Source organism: Heterodontus francisci, chromosome 8 (genome assembly GCF_036365525.1).
Source record: "Heterodontus francisci isolate sHetFra1 chromosome 8, sHetFra1.hap1, whole genome shotgun sequence".
NCBI lineage: Eukaryota > Metazoa > Chordata > Chondrichthyes > Heterodontiformes > Heterodontidae > Heterodontus > Heterodontus francisci.
The window spans coordinates 94,269,655-94,292,020 of record NC_090378.1 but is presented as its reverse complement, the minus strand read 5'-3'; the positions used below and the strand labels follow the sequence as shown (position 1 = coordinate 94,292,020).

The 22,366-nt window shown below is 43.5% G+C and overlaps 1 protein-coding gene across 3 annotated transcripts in view; it reads right to left on the bottom strand.

Annotated features, from left to right (window-relative positions):
* uap1 (UDP-N-acetylglucosamine pyrophosphorylase 1) overlaps nucleotides 1-22,366 on the bottom strand; it is an 80,785-nt gene that overhangs the window by 41,119 nt on the left and 17,300 nt on the right. The gene's annotated exons all lie outside the window — the stretch shown is intronic.

The following is a 22,366-nucleotide window of genomic DNA, read 5'->3' as shown; positions in this document are numbered from 1 at the left end:
ACTTCATTGGGACCCAACCTTAAAGAAGGACTCCATCATCTTTGGGCAAATGTCCTTGGCACCTACAATTTAAAATTACAGTTGGTGGCAACAGGACGGGAGGTTACAGGGCAAATCTCCCACTCCTTTTCAACTGCCCAGTGTCTGGTGGTAGTTAAAAATCCCCCCTAATATTTTTCAGTCACTTTGCAAGGAGACAGGAAGGCAGTCTTAGCTTAGAAACGACCTGGATGAAAGTAAGAAAACATGCAGACTGTGGAATTTAGAATTAGTCAAAGTTGTGAAAAACAGTGGTTGACAAGGCAAGTGTTGCGAAGTCAAGATGAAGAAGGCTCTGTTTAAGTTCAACTGCATTAGGAGATTGGACCAGCATTACAGATATAAGCAAGCAATATTGTGGAACATATAAGAAATAAGTCTCGACAATGTACAGGATATAGGGCAAGAAGTTCAGCTTTGTTTGAACAGAACAGAGAGACTGCATACCTCCCAAAGGTTAGCCTGGAAGGACAAACAGGAAGATTAATGGACTTGAGGCCAGAGACATAGGTTCTGGGAGGAGACAAAAAGGATGGCTTTCAGTTTTGCTGCCACTGACGTGAAGGAAATTTTAATGGCCAGGATTTTGCAACAGGAATGACAGTGAGGTCATCAGCACTCATTGTCATTATCAACTAAATAAGACAGAAACCTCTGGCATCTGCACACATAAATTAAGGTATCCTTACAGAAGGCATTCGTGACATGCCTAACAGAGGAGTGCACAGCACATTCCACAAACCAGTCTATCCAGCTTCAGTGCAAATATGTCTCATTAAACAGTAAACTTTTCTTTGGCTTGGTGACTGCTGTATATGATTTAAAGAGAACTTTACACTTGTGTGAACCCACACCACTTAAATGTAACTCACTCCCAAATGACTGGCAGAAGATGGTGAGTGGTGTCCCACGGATCGTTACTGGGACCACTGTTCACTATTTACAGAAATGATTTGGACAGGGAATCTGAAGTACAATAATCAAATTTGCAGCCGACACCACTTTGGGAGGTATATAGTTAATATTAAGTAAGACAGAAAAAATACAAGACATGAATAAATGTGCAGAATAGGCATGTAATTTGTAAATAAGTGGGAATAGGTGTATTTAGGTAGGATTGAGTAGGCTACATACTGGTTGAATATTAAGAGCCTAAATTGGATAGAGGCACAGAAGAATTGATGGGTACAGATTCCCAAATCATAAGAAATAGCAACGCAGGTCAACAAGGCTATTTAAAAAGCAAACAATGGACTGGAGTTCATTTCTACAGGAATAAAATTCAAAAGCAGAGAAATTATGTCAAACCTGTATAGAACTTTGATTGGACCACACTTAGAATGCTGTGCACAGTTCTACTCTCCATATTACTAAAAGATATAGATGGAGATGGTGCAAAAAAATTTAGAAGGATGATACCAGGAATGAGACGTTATAACTATTGGTAAAGATTGAACGGGCTAGGAAAAGGGCAAACAGAGAAGACCTTATAAAGATCTTTAAAATTATGAAGGGGTTTGATGAGGTAGAGATAAGATGCTTTCCCTTGTGGAAGAGTCCAAAATTAATGGTCATAGATATGATAGTTACTAATAAATCCAATAGGGAATTCTGGAGAAAAACTTCTTTAAGACAGTGGAACTCACCATCACAAAGTGGTCGAGGTGAATAGCATAGATGCTCGAGGGGAAGCTAGATATGCACACGAGGAAGAAAGGAATAGATAAATGCTGATAGGGTTAGGTGAAGAAGGGTGGCAGCAGGCTTGTGTGGAGCATAACAACGGCATGAACCAGTTGGGCTGACTGGCTTGATTCTGTTAATTCCATGTTGTAACTTCTATGTATAAACTAGATCAGACCTCTACCAACTAGAAGGACAAGGGCAGCAAATGCATGGGAACACCACTACCTGCAAGTTCCCCTCCAAGTCACACACCATCCTGACTTGGAACTATATCGCCGTTGCTTCACTGTCGCCGGGTCAAAATCCGGGAACTCCCTTCCTAACAGCACTGTGGGTGTACCTACACCCCAAGGACTGCAGCGGTTCAAGAAGGCAGCTCACCACCACTTTCTCAAAGCAATTAGGAATGGGCAACAAATGTTGGCCTAGCCAGCGACGCCCACATCCCATGAATGAGTACAAAAAAAGCCTCCTTGGACCTACTGAATTTACCTAAAGAAATAAATTAAATTATCTCAGATAAATAAAATCCTTGTGTAAATTATGGGCATCTGAAAAACGGCCACAAATGCTAAAATATTAACTTGATAAAATAACCACTGGCAAAAAAAAAATCCAACTGCCTCTTGCATCTTGAAATAGTTCTTGAAATCTTTAAATAATTAGATATTCATCCTCTGTTTTCCTCAGCTCAAAAGTTTCTAAATTTCACTCCAAATATAAATCTGGAAAGATTAAAATTAGAATATTCTGGCTAAACAGATAAGTTTAACATCCTACCATGAACCGGTGAAGACATCTGAATATGAAATTACTGCAGGCAAATTACTAACTAAATGTCTAAAGATAAGTTAAATGAATACAAATTGTTTCTCCACCTGCATGAGCAGCAAACTACATTTACAATAAAGGTTACCAAAATCAATTTGCTATTCAATGATGGCTACTAACCTTCTGACAGACATTGCTGGTAGGCAAAGTGGCCAACAACTGAGTTAACTAGTAACTTTGTCAGAAAGGGAGATCATGGGCTGAATTTTTGCCAGTGGTTCGATCCCACTGTCTTAAAGGAAATGTGCATCGAGAACCCACACATGCCAGCATCAGGATCCACAGAGCGATTTTTCAGGAGGCGGCCAATTAAGTGGACGTCTCCAGGAGCCCTGTCCAATTAAGGGCGAAGTGCGGGCTCCCAAAGCTGGAAAGCCAACAGAACGCCCTCTAGCACTCTCAGATCCGCAGCCCTACCATCAGAGGTGGTGAGCTTCCAATGCAGATAGGGAAGAGAGAGGAGTGAGAGATTTTAAAAATTTAGAAAGGACACAGCTGCCAGACCTTCCTCGGGGAGGGGCAACCTGTCTACTGGATGCCCAACAGCTGCAGTTATGGCCTGATGGTTATGGTAGCTGTTGGGGGGTGGGCATGGTGGGGGAGGTGGTGGCCCCTAGGTGGAAGTGCTGCCGTCCGCTACCCCACCCCCACTCCCCTCACCACTGGGAGGCCTGCTCCATCGTTTGGCTGTGTTTCGGCTTCAGTGGGGCACCTGCATTCCCACTTAAAAATTGGCCTAATAAGCCACCCGTCGCTTGTGGGCAAATTGCCATTGCCACCATGCCCCCTGCCAGTAATCCCGGAACAAAAATGGTACTGGAGGGGAAGGGGGGAAAAGAGAGAGCGGGGGGGGGGGGGGGGGGGGTGGGGTGTGGCGGGACACCAGCACGCTGGCTGGTGGCAGGTAATAGTGGACGTTTAAAAATTCAGTCCCTTGAGTTTGCTGTATCTCTTCTTGTTGCTCTATTGCTAAATATAACTTACCAGCAGAACTCCACATTTATGCTTTTTAAAAAGACTTCCTGATAATTTTGGGGTATATTTTATTTTGGACCTTTCAAAATAAGCAAAGATTGAGTTGAGGAGTGTCAAAATTTGATGAAAATTGTAGAAAAAATCTTAGTAACATTGAAAGAAATGTCATCTACGTGCCAATGCGTAAAAGGCAAAATTATTTTTCAGACTCATTAATTTGAATGCAGGGCAAGAGAAAGCATGGGTTTACAGGAAGCAAAAGCAAAAAAATGTTCAGCTCAAAATTCAGTAAAATGACAAAAAAAAGTTTTAATTGGTGGATTATGAAATGTAAAAAGAGTAAATAAAAATTAAAATGAACATAAAGTAGAAATTTCAGTAAAAATCGAAGCTTTATTTTAATGGTGTCATTACAGCACAGAAGGTGGTTATTTGGCCCATTAAGTCCATGCCGGCTCTCTGTAGCAGTAAAACAATTTCAAAATTTCTCAAACCTAAGCCTACATTTTTAATTTTAGAGCACTTACTGGATATGATTTCCAAACTACCATAAAGAAATAGGGCACAAAAGACTTGAGAATATCAAATACTTTGAGTGACAAGATGGTTGCCACATTAATACAAAAGCAAAATAACTGCAGATGTGGGAAATCTGAAATATTCAGATGAAAGGTCATCAAATGGAAAGATTAACTCTGCTTCTCTCTCCACAGATGCTGTCTGACCTGAGTATTTCCAGCATTTTCTGTTCCTATCCAATGCAGGACACAATGTTGCAGTCAGCAGTAAAGCAAGTGCACTCGCCACTGACCTTGAAGAAAGCCGCCAGAAAGATCTGTGTGGCGCAAATTTCACCTTTCCCAATGACAGTTTAAATCTGATGCCGAGTCAAAGGGATGATCTGGCATGCAGCAGCAAGCAGGTAGGCAACCAATCAAATTGCAGTATTCACACACAGCAAATCAGGAAGTTATAGACCGGCTAGCCTGACGTCAGTAGTGGGGAAAATGCTCGAGTCCATTATAAAAGATGCAATAGCAGAGCACTTGAGAAACAGTGACAGGATCGGACAAAGTCAACATGGATTTACGAAAGGGAAATCATGCTTGACAAATCTACTGGAATTTTTTGAGGATGTAACTAGTAGGATAGATAAGGGGATGTGGTGTATTTGGACTTTCAGAAGGCTTTTGATGAGATCCCACATAAGAGATTAGTGTGCAAAATTAAAACACATGGGATTGGGGGTAAGGTACTGTCATGGATAGAGAATTGGTTGGCAGACAGGAAACAAGGAGTAAGAATAAACAGGTCTTTTTCAGAGCGGCAGGCAGTGACTAGTGGGGTACCGCAGGGATCAGTGCTAGGACCCCAGCTATTCACAATATATATTGATTATATAGATGAGAGAATAAAACATAATATATCCAAGTTTGCAGACGACACAAAGCTGGGTGTGTGAGTGAGCTGTGAGGAGGATGCAGAGAAGCTCCAGTGTGATTTGGATAGGATCAGTGAGTAGGCAAATACATGGCAGATGCAGTATAATGTGGATAAATGTGAGGTTACCCACTTTAGTGGCAAAAACTGAAAGGCAGATTATCTGAATGGCAATAAATTGGGAAAGGGGGAGGTGCAATGAGACCTAGGTGTCCTTGTGCACCAGTCGCTGAAAGTAAGCATGCAGGTGCGGCAGGTAGTTAAGAAGGCAAATGGTATGTTGGCCTTCATAGCGAGAGGATTCGAGTACAGGAGCAAGGATGTCTTGCTGTAATTATACAAGGCCTTGGTGAGACCACATCTGGAGTATTGTGTGCAGTTTTGGTCTCCTTATCTGAGGAAGGATGTTCTTTCTATGGAGGGAGTGCAGCGAAGGTTCACCAGACTGATTCCTGGGATTGCAGGACTGATGTATGAAGAGAGATTGGGTCGATTAGGCTTGTATTTGCTAGAGTTTAGAAGAATGAGAGGAGATCTCATAGAAACATACAAAATTCTAACAGAACTGGACAGACTAGATGCAGGAAGGATGTTCCTGACGGCGGGCGAGTCCAGGACCAGGGGTCACAGCCTAAGGATAAGGGGTAAGCCATTTAGGACTTAGATGAGGAGGGATTTCTTCACCAGAGAGTGGTGAATCTGTGCAATTCTCTACCACAGAAAGCAGTTGAGGCCAAATCATTAAATATATTCAAGAAAGAGTTAGATATAGTTCTTAGGGCTAAAGGGATCAAGGGATATGGGAAGAAAGCGGGAACAGGGTACTGAGTTTGGATGATCAGCCACGATCGTATTGAATGGCAGTGCAGGCTCGAAGGGCCGAATGGCCTACTCCTGCTCCTATTTTTCTATGTTTCTATATTGCATGGGTTGGGAGTGTCATTCAGTAAAAAGTGCGATTTATTTGTATAAGAGTCTAGTGCCACGCTCACGCAGTCCGAACTTATGAAATATAAAATGAACTTATGAAATAAATCCAAAACGGACACTCGTAAAACAAAATGGGGTAAGAGGTTAGGTGACCTTCCTTTTCCTGCCAATACACACAAAACTACAAGAACCCCGAGCTCATTTTAATGTCTGGTTGCAAAAAGGATTTCTTATTGTATTAACTGGTTCTCCAGTGGGGTTCTTCCAAGGACAATTCTGCTCTGCAGTACAAGTGCTGTGAATTTGTTTCTTATCGGTGAGTATTTAATGCTTGCAAATAGCCGCTGCATTTCAATTTGGAGAGGGGGAAATAGTGCTGGTTTAAGTTGGAACTACATTTTTAAAGTAACCTTCACTCACATATCACAGAATTGTTACAGCGTAGAAGGTGGCCATTCAGCCCATCGTGTCCACACTGGCTCTCTGAAAGAGCAGTTCCCACAGTCCCATTCCCCTGCCTTCTCCCCATAACCCTGCACATTGTTCCTTTGCATGTAACTGTCTAATTCCCTTTTGAATGCTTCAATTGAACCTGCCTCTACCACTTTCTCAGGCAGCACATTTCAGACCTTAACCACTCACTGCATGAAAAAGATTTTCCTCATGCAAATACGATACATTACTTTTATATAAAAGTTATACAATTATAGGGCTTTGTCAATTTACAATTCTTAATTTTCACTGCTTTATATTTGTGAAGACTGCAAAATAACAGCGTGAAAACAAGAGACACACCAACTCATCTATTTGCTTTTCTTATCCTCAAGGTTCTACCCGTACAATTTCCCACACCTATAAACATCAAGACGGTAGCTCAGCTCAAGTTGCCAAAATATATAAGCATCCCAAGTCTTTGTGCTCCTCTGTTTAGAAGTTTTACCAGCTATTGCTATGATCTTGCTCCTACATTAGGTTGTAGAAGTTAAAATGTGCTATGCATTACTCAACAGCAGAATTTTGGTCCAATTCTGATTTGGTGGCTGAATCTATAATTTCAGTGATAATAAATGCATAAGTTAACAGACAGATAAAGTTAGAATCTTATGCCAGGCCTATTCCAATACAATGTTGCAGATTTTGAGAGTTACAAGTTGGAGAGCAGGTGGAATAATTCATTGCATATCATGGCCCAGATTTTACTGTCAAATTAACATTTAATAGCATTAGAATTAGAATTAGAATATTACAGCGCAGTACAGGCCCTTCGGCCCTCGATGTTGCGCCGATCATCTGACCTACACTATTCCATTTACATCCATATGTCTATCCAATGACCACTTAAATGCCCTTAAAGTTGGCGAGTCTACTACTGTTGCAGGCAGGGCGTTCCACGCCCCTACTACTCTCTGCGTAAAGAAACTACCTCTGACATCTGTCCTATATCTTTCACCCCTCAACTTAAAGCTATGTCCCCTCGTGTTTGCCATCCTCATCCGAGGAAAAAGACTCTCACTATCCACCCTATCTAACCCTCTGATTATCTTATATGTCTCTATTAAGTCACCTCTCCTCCTCCTTCTCTCCAACGAAAGCAACCTCAAGTCCCTCAGCCTTTCCTCGTAAGACCTTCCCTCCATACCAGGCAACATCCTAGTAAATCTCCTCTGCACCCTTTCCAAAGCTTCGACATCCTTCCTATAATGCGGTGACCAGAACTGCACGCAATACTCCAGGTGCGGCCTCACCAGAGTTTTGTACAGCTGCATCATGACCCCGTGGCTCTGAAACTCGATCCCCCTACTAATAAAGGCTAACACACCATATGCCTTCTTAACAGCCCTATTAACCTGGGTAGCAACTTTCAGGGATTTATGTACCTGGATACCAAGATCTCTCTGCTCATCTACACTACCAAGAATCTTCCCATTAGCCCAGTACTCTGCATTGCTGTTACTCCTTCCAAAGTGAATCACCTCACACTTCTCCGCATTAAACTCCATTTGCCATCTCTCAGCCCAGCTCTGCAGCCTATCTATGTCCCTCTGTACCCTACAACACCCTTCGACACTATCCACAACTCCACCGACCTTCGTGTCATCCGCAAATTTACTAACCCACCCTTCTACACCCTCATCCAGGTCGTTTATAAAAATGACAAACAGCAGTGGCCCCAAAACAGAACCTTGCGGTACACCACTAGTAACTAAACTCCAGGATGAACATTTGCCATCAACCACCACCCTCTGTCTTCTTTCAGCTAGCCATTTCTGATCCAAAGCTCTAAATCACCTTCAACCCCATACTTCCGTATTTTCTGCAATAGCCTACCGTGGGGAACCTTATCAAACGCCTTACTGAAATCCATATACACCACATCCACGGCTTTACCCTCATCCACCTGTTTGGTCACCTTCTCGAAAAACTCAATAAGGTTTGTGAGGCACGACCTACCTTTCACAAAACCGTGCTGACTATCGCAAATGAACTTATTCTTTTCAAGATGATTATAAATCCTGTCTCTTATAACCTTTTCCAACATTTTACCCACAACCGAAGTAAGGCTCACAGGTCTATAATTACCAGGGCTGTCTCTACTCCCCTTCTTGAACAAGGGGACAACATTTGCTATCCTCCAGTCCTCCGGCACTACTCCTGTCGACAATGACGACTTAAAGATCAACAACAACGGCTCTGCAATCTCCTCCCTGGCTTCCCAGAGAATCCTAGGATAAATCCCATCTGGCCCAGGGGACTTATCTATTTTCACTCTTTCCAAAATTGCTAACACCTCCTCCTTGTGAATCTCAATCCCCTCTAGCCTAGTAGGCTGTATCTCAGTAATCTCCTCGGCAACATTTTCTTTCTCTACTGTAAATACTGACGAAAAATATTCATTTAACGCTTCCCCTATCTCCTCTGATTCCGCACACAACTTCCCACTACTATCCTTGATTGGCCCTGTTCTAACTCTTATCATTCGTTTATTCCTGATATACCTATAGAAAGCCTTAGGGTTTTCTTTGATCCTATCCGCCAATGACTTCTCGTGTCCTCTCCCTGCTCTTCTTAGCCCTCCCTTTAGATCCTTCCTGGCTAGCTTGTAACTCTCAAGCGCCCTAACTGAGCCTTCACGTCTCATCCCAACATAAGCCGCCCTCTTCCTCTTGACAAGCGCTTCAACTTCTTGAGTAAACCACGGCTCCCTCGCTCGACAACTTCCTCCCTGCCTGACAGGTACATACTTATCAAGGACACGCATTAGCTGCTCCTTGAATAAGCTCCACATTTCGTTTGTGCCCATCCCCTGCAGTTTCCTTCCCCATCCTACACATCCTAAATCTTGCCTAATCGCGTCATAATTTCCTTTCCCCCAGCTATAATTCTTGCCCTGCGGTATATACCTGTCCCTGCCCATCGCTAAGGTAAACCTAACCGAATTGTGATCACTATCGCCAAAGTGCTCACCTACATCTAAATCGAACACCTGGCCGGGTTCATTACCCAGTGCCAAATCCAATGTGGCATCGCCCCTGGTTGGCCTGTCCACATACTGTGTCAGAAAACCCTCCTGCACACACTGGACAAAAACAGACCCATCTAAAGTACTCGAACTATAGTATTTCCAGTCAATATTTGGAAAGGTAAAGTCCCCCATAACCACTACCCTGTTACTCTCGCTCCTGTCGAGAATCATCTTCGCTATCCTTTCCTCTACATCTCTGGAACTATTCGGAGGTCTATAGAAAACTCCCAACAGGGTGACCTCTCCTCTCCTGTTTCTAACCTCGGCCCATACTACCTCAGTAGACGAGTCCTCAAACGTCCTTTCTGCCGCTGTAATACTTTCCTTGATTAACAATGCCACACCCCCCCCTCTTTTACCCTCTTCTCTGTTCTTTCTGAAACATCTAAATCCCGGAACCTGCAACATCCATTCCTGCCCCTGCTCTACCCATGTCTCCGAAATGGCCACAACATCAGGATCCCAGGTACCAACCCATGCTGCAAGCTCACCCACCTTATTCCGGATGCTCCTGGCGTTGAAGTAGACACACTTTAAACCAAGTTCTTGCTTGCCAGTGCCCTCTTGCGTCCCTGTAACCTTATCCCCTACCTCACTACTCTCAACAGCCTGTACACTGGAACTACAATTTAGGTTCCCATTCCCCTGCTGATTTAGTTTAAACCCCCCCGAAGAGCACTAACAAATCTCCCCCCCAGGATATTGGTACCCCTCTGGTTCAGGTGAAGACCATCCTGTTTGTAGAGGTCCCACCTACCCCAGAAAGAGCCCCAATTATCCAGGAAACCAAAACCTTCCCTCCTACACCATCCCTGCAGCCACGTGTTCAACTCCTCTCTCTCCCTATTCCTCTCTTCGCTAGCACGTGGCACAGGCAACAACCCAGAGATAACAACTCTGGTTGTTCTCGCTCTAAGCTTCCACCCTAGCTCCCTGAATTTCTGCCTTAAATCCCCATCTCTCTTCCTACCTATGTCGTTGGTGCCTATGTGGACCACGACTTGGGGGTGCTCCCCCTCCCCCTTAAGGATCCCAAAAACACGATCGGAGACATCACGTACCCTGGCACCTGGGAGGCAACACACCAACCGTGAGTCTCTCTCGTTCCCACAGAACCTCCTATCTGTTCCCCTAACTATGGAGTCCCCAATGACTAATGCTCTGCTCCTCTTCCCTTTTCCCTTCTGAGCAACAGGGACAGACTCTGTGCCAGAGACCTGTACCCCATTGCTTACCCCTGGTAAGTCGTCCCCCCCAACAGTATCCAAAACGGTATACCTGTTGTTGAGGGAAACGGCCACAGGGGATCCCTGCACTGCCTGCTGGTTCCCTTTCCTTCCCCTGACGGTAACCCATCTACCTACTTCTTTTACCTGAGGTGTGACTGCCTCCCTATAACTCCTGTCAATAATCCCCTCCGCCTCCCGAATGATCCGAAGTTCATCCAACTCCAGCTCCAGTTCCCTAACGCGGTCTGCGAGGAGCTGGAGTTGGGTGCACTTCCCGCAGATGCAGTCAGCAGGGACACTCTTGGCGACCCCTACCTCCCACATTCTGCAGGAGGAACATACAACTGCCTTTACCTCCATTCCCACTATTCTAGATTCCCAATAAATCTACTGAAAAACCAAACGAAAAAAAAAAGTCAAAACTTGTTCGCTTAGCAATCCGACGGACTGAACTTTTTAAATAAAAAGCTTACCTTATCAACACACTAGAGCATCTGCCATTATTGTGTAAATCAGTCATAAACTTGTGGAAGAAATATCCTGTGAGTTGCAAATTGCTGGACAATTTGTGCTGCTGCACCATTAGCTCATGAAAATGGCAGCTCGCCCACAACCTCCTCTAGAATGCCATGAAATTCCGGCATTTGCGCATCAATTGCCAATTAGCCCCAACTTTCTGTGGAGAGTCTGTTTTTAAACAATGCAAGCACCTTTTTAATGAGGAGATTTAAGTTGCTGCAATGCCACTCCATGTCACTGCTCCAAAAAGGAAGCAATTTAAATTGTGGAGTGTCAGTAAATCGTTATGTTTTAAAAACATTTTTTTTTCTTTACCTCTTTTTTTCCTATTAATCATCTTTCTTTCCCTCTCCATTTCTCTTTCTCTGCCCGATTTGACTCTAAATTACCCAGTTTCCTACTGTCCTTCCTCGGTTTCTTTTGCAATCTTTAAATCTAACTGGTTAAGGAGATAGACCGTTGGTTCAATTGTTTACCAAGGTCCCAGATGCCATTATCAGCTTGCACTTTCAGCAATTTACAGGGAAAAATATTTGAGCTTAAGGGCGAGGTGTGGGGGGTGGGGGATGCTGGGAATCTAACTAACAGGATACACCACGTGATGCCCTGCTCCACCAAATTCTGGGCTGTTATAACAGTATTATTTTCAGTCAATGCTTCCCTCTTGGCAGATATATCCATATGCCTAACCATGAACTGAATAACTGAAGAGTTCCTTTTCCCCCTACCACCACCCCCCCCCCCCCCCCCACCACCCCACAAGTTTTAATAATGACCTCCATCCACTCCTTAAATCTATGATGCTTCTGGCAAATTAGGATTTTACATTATCCCACAGTAAGGCTATATAAAGCAGAAACATCTACACCAGCCAGTACTCAAATGTTCCAGCACAGAATTCATAGGAACTCATAATAACAGCATCTTCTCTTAATACATGAAGTCATGATACGCCTATTGGAAGTTTCCAAAAGTAAAAGAACTATTTCAAGAAAACTATTTTAATTTTGTGTGTATGCAATAGCAAACAAAGAATACATTCTTAAACTAAGCATGAAATGAATTGGCAATTTTGCTCAGTAAGTCTATCCACTGGGAATTAACATTTCCTGAAAAAATATTTTACCCGACAGGCAGAGGAGAATTTCATCATTATGTCTGACTTGGATTTTGACCAAGAACTTTCTTGATGAAAGACAGACTCATTTCACTGCACCAGCAAGTCTCCAAATGACTTAACAAATGCCTACCCGATCAAGAGAATTTTATTAACTTTAATATGTAATAAATACCACATGGCAAACTAGAATCCTCTGCCTATAAAACTAAAATTATTAGTAATTTAGATTTAGAAAAGCATATTGTGAAGATGACCACAGATAATGTTGAAAAAAGCCCATTTTTAATTAGTGTTGGAAAAAAAAAAATCGATATTCATGCACAATTATCTCTGCAGAAAAGAAAGTTCTCATTTGAAGGGTAGCAAACTAATCCTACTCTAATTCAGGATAAACATTAACATTAGCTAATTTTTCATGGTGTTACTCTTAGAAAATCTGGTGTCTACAGCACAGTTGTAATAGTTAATCACCTTATCAGTCTCTGGAATGCTGCTCTTACACACAATACCTACCTGGTGATCGAGGTCCACTGTGGGTTGAATGCGTCAGGGAATGGTCCCTTGTCCTTCCAAGCACTGTCTGTTAATATGCAAACGTCTTCTCCAGCCACAGCTGACCTGTTTAACAAGTCCTTTCTTCACTCCAGTAACAGTTTAAAATCATGACAAAATTCACGTGCCTCATTCTTGGCAGGTGGGGGCCTAGCATAACAGTTCCAATGACAGTTTTTCTCCTCTTTACGTTCTTTTCCCTTAAGATTGTTTACGTTTTATACTAAGTGCGATGAATTCTATTCAACGTTCTCAAGACTTTAATTGATACATGCATGATTAAATTTAAAGAAAAGGCCAAGCATGTGACAAAAATAGAAGCATTTTTTCTATTTTGTATTAACAGAATAGGAGTAGGCTATACATCCCCTCAAGCCTGTTCTGCCATTCAATTAGATCATGGCCGATCTATAGCTCAACTCCATTTAGCCTTTGTCCCATATCTCTTGATTTTGTTAACAAAAAAATCTACCAATCTCTGCCTCAAAATTTTCAACTGACCCAACATCCACATCTTTTGGGGAAGAATGTTCCAGATTTGTGCTGCACTTTGTGTGAAAAAGTGTTTCCTAATTTCACACTTAACACTTTTCTCTAACATCAAGATTATGCCCTCTTATTTTGGAACCCCCCCCCCCTCCACCCCACCTTCCACACCCCACTAGAGGAAACAATGCATCGACCCTATTGAATACCTTTATCATTTTAAACAGCTCAATTAAATCACCCCTCAACTTTATATACTCAACAGAATGGAAGGCAGGTTTATCCAGCCTGTCCTCAATTTAACTGTTTAAACCCTCACATCATTCTGGTTAATCTACACTGTACCCCTTCCAAGGCCAATACATCTTTCCTGTCGGAGATTCACTGAGAAAAAAAAATGAATACAATGCTCTGGATGGGGTCTGACCAAGACCCAGTAAAACTAATGTATCGCTTCCTCACTTTAGAATGTCAACCCTCAAGATAAAGACCAACATTCCGTTAGCCTTTGCGATTATTTTTCACTATGTTTTAGCGATGCATATTTAGACATCTCCATCCCTTTGCTCCTCCACAGCTCCTAGACTCTCATCATTGAGAGACCATTCAGATTTGTATTAATATTCCAATTATTTATTGGAGTCATCCTTTCAAGTCACAGTGGTAAAATTAGTTATCACTGGCTATTTCTGTAAACTGAAGAGAATACACATTAAAAGGTCTGGCATGCCAAAGACATCTGTATCTTCTGTTCCTGTGGGATAACAGGTACTTTAATGCCCATTGACTGTCCAGCGATGCCGTGGTTAGCCGGCTAGAAAGTGTTAATTTCCTACAATTACAAGTTGATTAAAATATTGCAAAAGATCAGTGAGGTATGAAACTGTTCAGTTTAAAACTCCTAATGTGATTTACATTAAATAGATCCCTAGGACACCATAGGTTTGATTGACAGTTATGTCAATATTGAAGACTTGAGGCAGGTTTTTAATGGTGCAGGACTATGATTCTTTCTAGTTCCTTTGATGGACAGCTCTGTTGCTAGGATCCCCAACTACGTGCTTCTGCACTGCCTGTGCACAGCTCATCAGCCAATCTAAGCTGTCAGGGATACAAGCCGACCCAGTAGATTCTGTGGCAGAGAATAGCCATTGTAAGGTTCACAAAGGAAACAGTGAAATATGAAACGAACTGTAGGAATTATGAAATAAAAGTCAACTGTCGAACTGAACTACAGGAAAATGAACGCATTTGTGCCACAGACAAAATGGAGCAGAGGTCAGGAGACACCTCATATGCTGTTCAATAGACATGTTTGCTTGTTGAAGGCAAACCACATTATGCACCTCTGAATTTGCTTTGGAATGGAAAATAACCCATCTCACGTTAATAGCTCCATTCCTGCAGATATGAGTTAACAAAGACTTTTGCAGACCGACTGACTCCGAAACCAAGGCCAAAGTAATATGTGTGAACTAACACCTATCTTTCAGAATGGACCACATTCAGACACCATCATGTAATAATGGTTCCCATATTCTGGAACATTGTATGAATCACCCCAGGGAGAGCACCCTGAGCATCCTTAGCCACCTCACCGACACCCAACCTGACAAGTTTCTACCTTAAAAAGTATCTCTCTGGAGACAGAGAGCAGGAGAGAGAGAGAAAGGGCGAGAGTGGGTGAGAGAACGACAGCGAGAGGCAGAACTGCCAGAAAGATCCCATCCACCCAGAACAGCTGTGAAACTGTTCCAGCTAAGCAGCAGCCCTATTGACTGCATCATCTAACTACTGCAACAGAGAAATTGCAAGACTTTGGAACTCCCCATCTGTGAAAGTGAACCAGGATTTCCACCACTGACTTCCAATTGAGGCTTAGCCACAAGGAGCCTGCAACACTTCATCCTTTCCAAGATAAAAGACATTGATGCCTGCGCCGTTGAAAGATGTCCTCCTGAAAAGCTTCAAAAGGTTTTCTTAAAACAACAAACTCTTTTACCACAAGTAGACTCTAATTGCATGCCACCACTCTATTCTCTATCTTTTGTGTGTGTGCATGTGCACGTGAATGCATGAGAGGGTGAGGTAGCGAAATTTTGATTATTGTATAAAATAAATATTTATCTTTCTCTTCCAACCTATGAGAAAACCTGTTGTTTGTCTATTTATTTGACACTAATAGGGACAAAGACATTACTTTTTAAAACAGTTATCTGCGGTCAGTCAGTTGGGAGGCAAAAAGTGGAAGTCATCCACACCACGGCTGGGATTTTACCCTTTGGCGGACGGGAGCCATCCACCGACTGAAAGGTTGGTGGTAAATCCACTTCCACCTGGCAAAGAACAAAGAACAGTACAGCACAGGAACAGGCCATTCGGCCCTCCAAGTCTGCGCCGATCTTGATGCCTGCCTAAACTAAAACCTTCTGCACTTCCGGGGACCATATCCCTCTATTCCCATCCTATTCATGTATTTGTCAAGATGCCTCTTAAACGTCGCTATCGTACCTGCTTCCACCACCTCCCCCGGCAGCAAGTTCCAGGCACTCACCACCCTCTGTGTAAAGAACTTGCCTCACACATCCCCTCTAAACTTTGCCCCTCGCACCTTAAACCTATGTCCCCTAGTAACTGACTCTTCCAGCCTGGGAAAAAGCTTCTGACTATCCACTCTGTCCATGCCGCTCATAACTTTGTAAACCTCTATCATGTCGCCCCCTCCACCTCCGTCATTCCAGTGAAAATAATCCGAGTTTATCCAACCTCTCCTCATAGCTAATGCCCTCCAGACCAGGCAACATTCTGGTAAACCTCTTCTGTACCCTCTCCAAAGCCTCCACGTCCTTCTGGTAGTATGGCGACCAGAATTGCACGCAATATTCTAAGTGTGGCCGAACTAAAGTTCTGTACAGCTGCAGCATGACATGCCAATTTTTATACTCTATGCCCCGACCGATGAAGGCAAGCATGCCATATGCCTTCTTGACTACCTTATCCACCTGCGTTGCCACTTTCAGTGACCTGTGGACCTGTACGCCCAGATCTCTCTGCCTGTCAATACTCCTAAGGGTACTGCCATTTACTGTATACTTCCCACCTGCATTGGACCTTCCAAAATGCATTACCTCACATTTGTCCGGATTAAACTCCATCTGCCATTTCTCCGCTCAAGTCTCCAACCGATCTATATCCTGCTGTATCCTCTGACAATCCTCATCACTATCCGCAACTCCACCAACCTTTGTGTCGTCCGCAAACTTACTAATCAGACCAGCTACATTTTCCTCCAAATCATTTATATATACTACAAACAGCAAAGATCCCAGCATTGATCCCTGCGGACCACTAGTCACATCCCTCCATTCAGAAAAGCACCCTTCCACTGCTATCCTCTGTCTTCTATGACTGAGCCAGTTCTGCATCCATCTTGCCAGCTCCTCTCTGATCCCATGTGACTTCACCTTTTGTACCAGTCTGCCATGAGGGACCTTGTCAAAGGCTTTACTGAAGTCCATATCGATAACATCCACTGCCCTTCCTTCATCAATCATCTTTGTCACTTCCTCAAAAAACTCAATCAAATTGGCCCGGGGATCCGGCCCACATTTTGCAGCTCCCTGGCCTTTAAGTGTTCTGAGGCAGGACTTCCACCTGCTTGAGGCAGGAAGTCTCCCCTAATACAGCTGCCAGCCCAGCAGTTCTCTGTCTCAGCAGCGCCACTGGGAGTGGTGGCGACTGCTGGGACTGCAGCCCAGCTTCATGGGGAAGATAAAATAAAAACAAGAAATGCTGGAACCACTCAGCAGGTCTGGCAGCATCTGTGGAAAGAGAAGCAGAGTTAACGTTTCAGGTCAGTGACCCTTCTTCGGAATTCCGAAGAGCAGACTGCCTGTTCTGAAGCAGTGGTGCAGAAAATGCCTGAACGTTATTACTTTAAAAATGGAGTAATAATGAGGAAATGGAGACCTCTACAGCAACCTGCAGAGGAGGAGTGAACAGTGGTCCACCAAATTGTAGTGTCCCCTAAATATCTTAGGGAGATTTTGAGGATTGCCCATGAAATCCCAATGGCTGCACACATGGGTATCCGAAAGACCCAGACCCGGCTAAGCCGTGAGTTTTACCGGCCTCAAATTCACAAAGATGTGGTTAAACTTTGCAGGACCTGCTATACCTGCCAGGTTGTAGAGAAACCACAACCTATAATCAAGCCTGCTCCATTAATCCCCATTCCCACTTTCGAGGAACGCTTCAGCAGAATTCTGGTCAATTGCACAGGACCTCTACCTAAAACTAGGACAGCTTGCCAATACCTCTTAACGATCATGAATACAGCCACCCAATTCCCAGAAGCTATACCCTTCAGGATAATTACAGCTAAAGCCATAGTCGAGGGACTGACCCAGTTTCTCACCTGATACGGACTGCCCAAATTTATGCCCTGAATATTCCAAGAAATCATACACATCCTTGATATTAACCAGATGAATCTTCAACATATCACCCACAGTCCCAAGGGGCTCTGGAATGATACTATCAAACCCTGAAAACCATGAGCAGGGCATATTGCTGCGATTACTGGGAGAAAGGAGTAGTTTTCTTGCTGTTTGCTACCAGAGACTCACCAAATGAATCCATAGGCTTCAGCCCATATGAATTGTTTTTTGTATGAGGCGAGTTCTCGCACCAACACTCTTTGGGATTTTCTTCTCACTGCTGCTCTCACATGCGTTCAAGTCTTCAGAAGAAGGAATTTTCCTCCACAAAAGATCAGGTGGCAGGTTGTTCAACCTTGCCCATCTAAGAGCGAAGACCAAAGTACGGAAAGTCCTCATCAGGGAACTCCTCTTTGCTGACGATGCTGCATTAACATCCCACACTGAAGAGTGTCTGCAGAGACTCATCTACAGGATTGCGGCTGCCTGCAACGAATTTGGCCTAACCATCAGCCTCAAGAAAACGAACATCATGGGACAGGACATCAGAAATGCTCCATCCATCAATATCAGCGACCACGCTCGGGAAGTTGTTCAAGAGTTCATCTACCTAGGCTCAACTATCACCAGTAACCTGTCTCTCGATGCAGAAATCAACAAGCACATGGGAAAGGCTTCCACAGCTATGTCCAGACTGGCCAAGAGAGTGTGGGAAAATGGCGCACTGACACGGAACACAAAAGTCCGAGTGTATCAAGCCTGTGTCCTCAGTACCTTGCTCTACGGCAGCGAGGCCTGGACAACGTATGTCAGCCAAGAGCGACGTCTCAATTCATTCCATCTTCGCTGCCTCCAGAGAATCCTTGGCATCAGGTGGCAGGACCGTATCTCCAACGCAGAAGTCCTCAAGGCGGCCAACATCCCCAGCATATACACCCTACTGAGCCTGCGGTGCTTGAGATGGCTTGGCCATGTGAGCCGCATGGAAGATGGCAGGATCCCCAAAGACACATTGTACAGCGAGCTAGTCACTGGTATCAGACCCATCGGCCGTCCATGCCTCCGCTTTAAAGACGTCTGCAAACGCAACATGAAGTCTTGTGACACTGACCACAAGTCATGGGAGTCAGTTGCCAGTGATCGCCAGAGCTGGCGGGCAGCCATAAAGGCGGGGCTAAAGTGTGGCGAGTCGAAGAGACTTAGCAGTTGGCAGGAAAAAAGACAGAAGCGCAAGGGGAGAGCCAACTGTGTAACAGCCCCGACAACCAATTTTATCTGCAGCATCTGTGGAAGAGTCTGTCACTCTAGAATTGGCCTTTATAGCCACTCCAGGCGCTGCTTCACAATCCACTGACCACCTCCAGGTGCATATCTATTGTCTCTCGAGACAAGGAGGCCAAAGAAGAAAACGACGACATGAGGTGAGAGGCCCCTGAAATTGATCAAGGAAAAATTCCTGGATCAAAAGGAGGAAACCTCTTTGCTAAAGCGGCACAGTGGCGCAGTGGTTAGCACCGCAGCCTCACAGCTCCAGCGACCCGGGTTCGATTCTGGGTACTGCCTGTGCGGAGTTTGCAAGTTCTCCCTGTGACCGCATGGGTTTCCGCCGGGTGCTCCGGTTTCCTCCCACTGCCAAAGACTTGCAGGTTGATCGGTAAATTGGCCATTGTAAATTGCCCCTAGTGTAGTAGGTGATAGGGAATATGGGATTACTGCAGGGTTAGTATAAATGGGTGGTTGTTGGTCGGCACAGACTCGGTGGGCCGAAGGGCCTGTTTCAGTGCTGTATATCTAAATTAAAAAAATAAATATCCACTTTTTGTGAGATTGTTTTTAAAGTCTGTGTTGCAACAAAAGAACATCTGAAAGCATGTCAGCAAAATATGAAAAGGCAGGCAGACAGAAGACAGCAGCCCAAAAATTTAAACCAGGGGGGCAGGTTCTGGTACTGCAACCATTACAGGGTAAACCCCTAAAAGCCAGATTCAGTGGCCCATACAGTGTAGGGAAAAAGGTCAATGAAGTGAACTACCTAATTAACACACCAGAATGGAGGACAAAGCAAAGACTATGCCACATAAATATGCTGGAAAAAAGTCAGAAACCAGATAGACCAGTGAGTATATGTCAGACAGTGATACCGTGGAGGACGACAACACTTGTGATGATGAACTGGGGGAAAAACAACCCAGAAAATTCTCAAATTCAACCCCCTACTGTAAAATTGGAAAATACCAATATTTTAAAGGAGACTAGATACCATATTTGACCAGCAGAGAAAGGACCTAGCAACACTGCTAAGGGAATTTGAGGACATTTGTAGGGACAAACTGGGTCGTACCTCTCTAACTATACCTGCTGTAGACAACGGAGAGACCCCACCAATAAAACAAAACCCTTATAGGCTGAGTCCCAATAAAACGGCTCAAGTGCGCAAAGAAATCCAATATATGCTGGCCTATGATTTAATTGAACCCAGTCAAAGCAGCTATTGTACTAGTCCCCAGACCTGACAGATCAACTAGATTTTGCATTGATTACCACAAAAAAAAAAAATCAGTGATATTAATATGCGTATTGACTGGATTAGTCAAGTTGGCAAGGGTAGCCTCGAGGGAGAGTTTATTGAATGTATTAGAAATTGTTTTTTGAAGCAAAATGTTCTGGAACCAACCAGGGAGCAGGCTATTCTAGATTTGGTGTTGTGTAATGAGGTGGGATTAATAAATGATCTCATTGTTAAGGATCCTTTAGGGAAAAGTGATCGCAGCATACTAGAATTTCAAATTCAGTTTGAGGGCTAGAAGCTGGAGTCCCACACGAGTGTTCTGGAGTTAAACAAAGATATATAGGCATGAGGACAGATTTGGCCCTACTGAACTGGGCAGGAAGACTACAAGGTTGAACAGCTGACCAGCAGTGGCAGATGTTTAAGGAGATATTCAATTTATCCCAACTAAAATATATTCCAGAGAGGAAGAAAGATTCTAGGAGGGAGAAAAAACATCCATGGCTAAGCAAGGAAGTTAAGGATAACATAAAGACAAAAACTAAGGCATATTGCAAACATATTGCAAAAGCCAGTGGCAGGCTGGAAGATTGGGAAACTTTTAAATATCAACAAAGGGTTACTAAAAAAGTAATAAAAAGAGCAAATGCAAATTATGAAAGAAAACTAGCGCAAAATATAAAAGCGGATAACAAAGGTCTCTATAAGTATATAAAAGGAAAGAGAGTAGCTAAAGTGAACGTTGGTCCCTTGGAGGATGAGACTGGGGAGTCAATAGAATGGAACACAGAAATGGCGGAGACATTAAATCAGTATTTTGCTTCAGTTTTCATGGTGGAGGCCACTAGTACCATCCCAATAGTACCAGGTAATGCAGAGGTTATAGAAAGGGAGGAACTTAGAACAATCATCACCACTAGGGAAAAAGTACTGAGCAAACTATTGGGGTTGAAGGCAGACAAGTCCCCAGGGCCTGATGGCCTACATCCTAGGGTCTTAAAGGAAGTGGCAGTGGAGATAGTGGATCCATTGGTTATAATATTCCAAAATTACTCTGGATACGGGAAAGGTTCCAGTGGATTGGAAAAAAGCTAATGTAATGTCCTTATTCAAAAAGGGAGGGAGGCAGAAAGTAGGAAACTATAGACCAGTTAGTTTAACATCTGTCTTTGGGAAATTGTTAGAATCCATTATTAAGGAAGTAATAACAGGACATTTAGAAAGTCAAAACGCAATCCCTCAGAGTCAGCATGGTTTTATGAAGGATAAATCGTGTTTGACTAATTTGCTAGAGTTCTTCAAAGCTGTAACAAGCAAAGTGGATAATAGGGATCCTGTAGATGTAGTTTATCTGGACTTCCAGAAGGCATTTGATAAGATGCCGCACAAAAGGTTAATCCACAAGGTAAGTTCACATGCAGTTAGGGGCAATTTATTAGCTTGGATAGAGAATTGGCTAACCATCAGAAAACAGAGAGTCGGGATAAATGGGTCTTTTTCTGGTTGGCAAGATGTAACTAGTGGGGTGCCACAGGGTTCGGTCTTCGGGCCCCAACTATTTACAATCTATATAAATGACTTGGATGCAGGGATAGAAGGTACTATAGCCAAATTTGCAGATGAGACTAAAATAGGTGGGATAGTAAGTTGCAATAAAGAAATAAGAAATCTACAAATGGATATGGATAGGTTAGATAAATGGGCCAAAATTTGGCAGATGGATTTTAACGTGGGTAAGTGTGAGGTTATCCATTTTGGTCGGAAGAATAGAAAGGCAAATTATCTGAATGGAGAGAAACTTCAGAGTGCTTCGGTGCAGAGGGATCTGGGTGTCCTCGTGCATGAATCGCAGAAAACTAGTCTGCAGGTACAGCAGGTGATAAGGAAGGCAAATGGAATTTTGGCATTTATTGCGAAAGGAAGAGAGTATAAAAGTAGGGAAGTGTTGCTGCAACTGTACAAGGCATTGGTGAGACTGCACTTGGAGTATTGCATTTTGGTCCCCTTACTTGAGAAAGGATGTAGTTGCATTGGAGGCAGTTCACAGGAGGATCACTAGATTGATTCCAGGGATGGGGGGCTTGTCTT